Source organism: Paramormyrops kingsleyae, chromosome 3 (genome assembly GCF_048594095.1).
Source record: "Paramormyrops kingsleyae isolate MSU_618 chromosome 3, PKINGS_0.4, whole genome shotgun sequence".
Taxonomy (NCBI): domain Eukaryota; kingdom Metazoa; phylum Chordata; class Actinopteri; order Osteoglossiformes; family Mormyridae; genus Paramormyrops; species Paramormyrops kingsleyae.
The window spans coordinates 38,473,988-38,479,992 of record NC_132799.1 but is presented as its reverse complement, the minus strand read 5'-3'; positions in this window follow the sequence as shown (position 1 = coordinate 38,479,992).

Here is a 6,005-nt window from a genome sequence, read left to right as displayed (position 1 = left end):
TGCATTGAATCATTCCCTTAATAATCGTAATTGAATCGAATCACTTTGCAGCCAACGTTTTACACCCCTACATAGGTTACTTATTATTGTTTGCAAAAATATTCCCTGAATTGGATTATTTTGCATAAATTAGATCCTGACTCACTTTTATTATTAGACAATTGCACTGTGAGCGATCAGCAGCATAGCTATAATGTGGAAATGCATTGTTCTGGCATTAATCACCATTATAAGTACTTTCCAGCCACCCATCCAATAATAGGGATAGCCATGAGCCCACCTCCAGTGTTTATTACATTTTCAGCTTCCTGCATATTTCTTTGTTGGCTAGTGAGAGATTATTTGGAAGATTCCAGGATTGTTGTTCAGCTTTATGCATCATATCTGTCTAATCCTTGTGCTCGGTTTCCAGGTTCCCAAATCATGTCTCACGATTCTTCTTTTGATTTTCTAGCTGCCCTCTCTTAACCGTTAAATTCTCATAACATTCAGCCGCAACTCTGAGTTGAATACTCGTTGCTGATTCTGACTACTCAAGGCTCGACTTTGCCTTCGAAACCATGTGCCTGTTTTCATTGTATTTGTCATCTGCTTTCCCTATAAGGTCTTTGTCCATTCCAAGAAGCATGAAGGTCAGTTCACTGATGGAGCCAAATCCCTCCTTCAGGAGATGGATGACCACCTTCATAAATGTCTTCTCAGTCTCCATTGCTGCATAGTTCATTCCTCTGATATGGATTGGAAATAGCATCTAGCGACCCAACATTTCTGCAAATAGAAGAGTATCTGTATTTCTGCAGTACAGCGTTCTACTGTCCTTTTCTTTTTCTATTTGTACCACATGGTTAGCACTGTACTACTGTACTCAATCTGAATATCATGAGTTCTAAGTGGCCAGGTGATGCTAACATCAACACAGTCAGAAGCATCTTCTATGGTATAATCAATTTTTTGTTTCATATGACCAAAAAATGAATCTTTAAAAGACAAAACTATTAACCACAGAAGTAAAAGAAAAGAAACATTAACACTTACAAGCTTAAATAAATGTGTGAAATGCTAGTTTACCAATATCAAATAGTAAACTGTATTGTACATATATTGATTGATGGTTAATATTCAGATTGAATGTTATACTGTATTATCTCTGGACCTGGTTAACAAGTATTACTGTACATACTTGTAAACCACACTGGAAGCTGAACTGTCAGATGACTTTGAACAATCTTCAACCTGCCAAGAGTGCTCAGAAACATCCTCCTCAAAAATCATGTCCCTGCCACCTTGGGCACAATTGTAAGTTTCATGAAAAGACATGTGTGCACCAGGCTTGATATGAGGTGCCAGTAGTGGTGAAGAAAAAACTCTTAAATGACCTGCTCCACAGGACAACAGATGATTTGGCTGAATGCTGAAATAAATATTAATTTTTTTAACTTAAACTGCTTCTTGAATTTGTTCATTGTTCTAATGGTGAATACTGCTGATTCCTGCAAATCACTTTTTTTTGCACTTGACAACTTTAAGTGCCAAACAAAATAAAACAAGGAAGAATACACAAGAAATGCTGCTCAGAACAGCCGAACCCCGAGGCTGCAGCCTTGTATAGGCTGCGCCTTCCTCCACCCCTGAACGTTAGTCTTGAATTTTTGATTTATTCGTTTAATTGTGTTCTCTCCATGCCTTTTCACAATGTGTCTACTATTAGTATCAAAGACAAAGGAGAAAAAATGTTAGTCTTGCATCTTTGCACCATTTTCTTTTTCTGTTAGGCTACTCTTTGCAGTTTGCTTGGCAGTGAAACTTGAACTCACTACCACTGTCACTGGGCTTGAATGTGGAAAGAAACCTGGGTAGTGTGAAATCTGAAAGTCCATTACAGCCTAGATGGGGGGAGGGGGTGGGGGAACTGTCACTAAAAGTACTACTATCAGACATGTTGCTATGATTTAAATGTTCACATTATGTTACTTTTGGAAATTTTGTCTTCATGGGGTCCCTTGTTTTTGGCAGCCCTAGGTGGCTGCTTACACTTATGTCTGGCCCGGGTGACAGTCAGGTTAATACATCTTGGATTTTGTTTAGTATTTGTATTTTTTAAACAGGACATGCATCCCATGAACCAATGCTGCTGGACTGCAGGCTGTAATTTTTTAATATACTGATCTCTTAAAAAAGGCAGACATGTTGCTTATTTGATTTAAAAATTTTATTTGCCACATGCACTGAATTAGTGTGTAGGGAAATGCTTTTTCACCTACTTTTTAAATAAGAATAAATTTAAATAAGAACAATAGAAATAGCACTCAATAAAAAAAATACTGTAAAACAGACAATAAAAACAGAGAGTAGTGTTTAACATTAGTACAATGATGTGTGATTATTATATGGAGTGATAAACGTGTGTAAAGGGAGTACAGCAGGGGGCTCAGCACACAACCCTGGGGAGTTCCTGTGTTGAGGGTGATGCTTGTTGATTTGTGCCCGGTTACTCAGACAACCTGGGGTCTTCCTGTCACAAAGTCCAAGACCCAGCTGCATAGAGTGATGCTCAGTCCCAAGCCGTTGAACTTGCCAAGGAGCATATTAGGGATTATTTTGTTAATTGAGGAGCATCAATCAATGAAAAGGAACCACATGTAGTTCCCCTACCTGTTACTCAAGTGGTGTAGAGCAGTGTGCAGGATAAGAGCTGCTGCGTCGTCTGTGGATCTGTTTGCAGTAAGGAAATTGTAGTGGGTGCAGTGTGATAGGCAGTGTGGAACTTTGTGATCTTTGACTAGTCTCATAGCACTTCATTACCGGTGGGCAGTGGTGACCTATTGGTTAGGGAAATGTACTTGTAATTGACAGATGCCTGGTTTGTATCCACGACCGCCAAAGTACTATTGAGGTATTTGGAGCAAAGTACTGCCCCCAAGAACTGCTCCCTGGGTGCTGAATCAGCTGCCCCCTGCTATGTCACATATGGGTTAAAGGCAGAGGACACATTTCGTTGTTGTGCCGTGGTGTGTCGACAATGACAATTAATCACTTCACTGTTGAAGTAAGTGCAGCCTGGTGATAGACATTGGGACAAGATGGGCTGGGTTTCTTGGGGATGATGGTGGTCTTTTTTAAACAAGTTGGTACTTTGGCTTGGGAAAGTGATGATTTAAACATGGTCATGAGCACTGCAGCTAGCTTGGTCTGTGCAAGCTTTCAGAACCCGTCCAGGAATACCATCTGGTCCTGCTGTGTTCCTGGTAAGAACTTCAGCGCCCTTCTCACTTTGCTATCCAATAATGTCACTGTACTGTAGTCTCTGTATTCCGTTCGCTGATCTGTTGGTTAGCAATAATGTTGTGGTTTGCCTCAAAGTGCGCATAGAAGGTATTCAGCTTGTTCGTTACCACTGTGGTCATGTTTGCTGCAGCATGGTGCCCTTTAAAGTCTGTGATTGTCCAAAGACTCTGCCACACGCGTTTTGAATCGGATTGCTCAAACTGGTTTTCCACCCTCTCCTCGTACCATCTTTTTGCTTCCTTCACCGCAAACTGTAGCTTGTATGGAGCAGCTTTTAAATCCTGCATTATAGGCAGCAGTGCGTTCAACACATTGCGAATTGTATTGTCCACCCAAGGCTTCTGTTTAGGAAATATCTTAATGTTAACTTTAGGCATGATCTACTCCAGCAGCTTGACAATAAACCTGAAGGCTGTTTTTTATAACACCATTTATTGGTTATTGCGCCAGAACATGTCCCAGTAGACATCATCCAGTGTGTCTTGTAGGACTGCCTCTGATTAGGCCGTCCAGTGCATGACCTTCTTCTCTACTGGAGCTTGCCGTTTCATCTTTTGTTTGTATTTTGATATTTGGAAAATGGAAGCGGGGTTCGTTCTTCCAAATGAAAGAAACGAATAGCAGTGATCAAGTGTTCTTTCTCCTTTTCATTGGACATTCAACGTGCAGGTAAAAGTCTGGTGATTACTCTTTTCAGATTAACCTTGTTAAAGTCCCTGGTCACAATGAGGGCCAAATTCAAGTTGCCAGTTTGATGACTGAGTACTTCCTATTTTTTAAACACACTTACAAACATGCAACATAAAACATATATCAAAACATCACACTGATCCTAAGAACCACTATATTACACCTCAAAAACAGCTATAATAACAACGATATTATTAATAACAATAAGTGATCAAGAATACATAACATAATTATAATTTTAAATCAACATAAATGATAACAGTAATAATAGCATTAATAATAATCCTAATGATAATAAAACAATAATATTCATAATAATGATTACTGTCATCATCACTATATATAACACAGACTGATAAATTGACTGTTGAGAATTTTATACAGCTCAAATTCTATAATATCCCTATTCACATGTGGCGGAATATAAACAGAAATGAACAGGACTGAACAGAACTCCCCTGGAGGATAGAATGGTCAGCTTTTTATTGTTAGCTGTTTCAATCAGCCGAGCAAGAGTGAGAAAGGCTTGTAATATTCTTGCTGTCGCACCAGTTGTTGTTCACAATGATACACACACAACCTCCTTTAGATTAGCTGGACTCATCTATTCTGTCTTTGCGGAAAACAGAAAGCAACTCAGCAGGTAGGATATTCCAGTTCAGAACTGAGAGAGTATTTTGGTCAAGCATACAATGTTGCAGTCCATTATCTCCTGCTGGTACCTCATCCCACCCTTTAAGTCATGCAGTTTGTTTTCAATGGACTGCACATTCACCAGCAAGATGCTAGGCAAAGGCAGTAAATGTGGTCTAAGTACTTTCCAATTATTTACTGTTTTATACAAAGCACTGCATGCAAACCCCCCCCCAAACCCTACTAAAGAAGACCCCCTCAATTTGTTGATGCATATATTCCAGGTGACACTTTAACACCCCCCAAGCACCTACCCCAAATGCACTTACATGTAGAAATGCTACGTAGTGTCATTTTCCAATTACTTGCTTTTTTTGACTGTAATATTTATTGACGTGTTTATTTAGCACTATCATTTTCAGGAAGCACTCAAGTACTCAAGTAAGACTTTCACTGTTGTACACCTGGCAGTAAACAATGCTTTTGCCTTGAGCCTTAAAAGCCTTCCGTAGGGGCTGGTTCACACTAACTGCAGGGCTCAGGGTATACCATGAAAACACACCATCACACATTAACACATAGCATAATCATGAAGTTCTCTTCATTTACCTACTTATGCTACTTAAATCTCAGAAAGGGTAATGTTAAAATATGCATTTAAAATTCAGCAAGTGAAATAACCCGGCCATGAGGCACAGAAACAGAGATTAAATATGAATATCGATGCCCTTTTCTTTTCTCACATAGCCTGCTGATTTTGGAGCCTATTCAGGCGGCCAGTCTATCACAGGGCATACTCTCGTGCATTTAGACTCACTAAACCTCACATTTATGGAAGGCAGACTAAAGCCAGAATATCCCATGGCAGTACATGTAAACACAGGGGAGCATGCAAGTCCAAATGCACATTGAATGTGAACAAATACAACTGATAGGAGAGTTTGTTTGTAATGGTTGATACCAAGTGAATTACTAACACACTTAACTTGCTTCAAGATATCCTTTCGGGTCACTTGCTACAAGGGTACATACATACTTGCATTAAACAAACACTTATGTAGTGATATCGTTTATTTGATCATGTATCATTTTTACATGATGTGATCTGTTTAGTTAAATAAGGTATATTTTCCTGAAATCCAGCAATTCAATTTTGTCCTCTTTAGAGAACATTATGTTTTTGCTCGTATCTTTAATACTATGCATACCACTATATTAAGTTCTGTTGTTTGTAAGAGAGGACAGTTAGTACTTTAAGAGGATGACATCACGGAATGCAATATGCATTTTACCAACCAAACACTCAATTTATGGAAAAATTCTATTTTTCCTCGGGTCTTAGGAGGATATTACTTATGGCTTCACAGCGATTTCCCCTCATATCTATCTAGGAATAT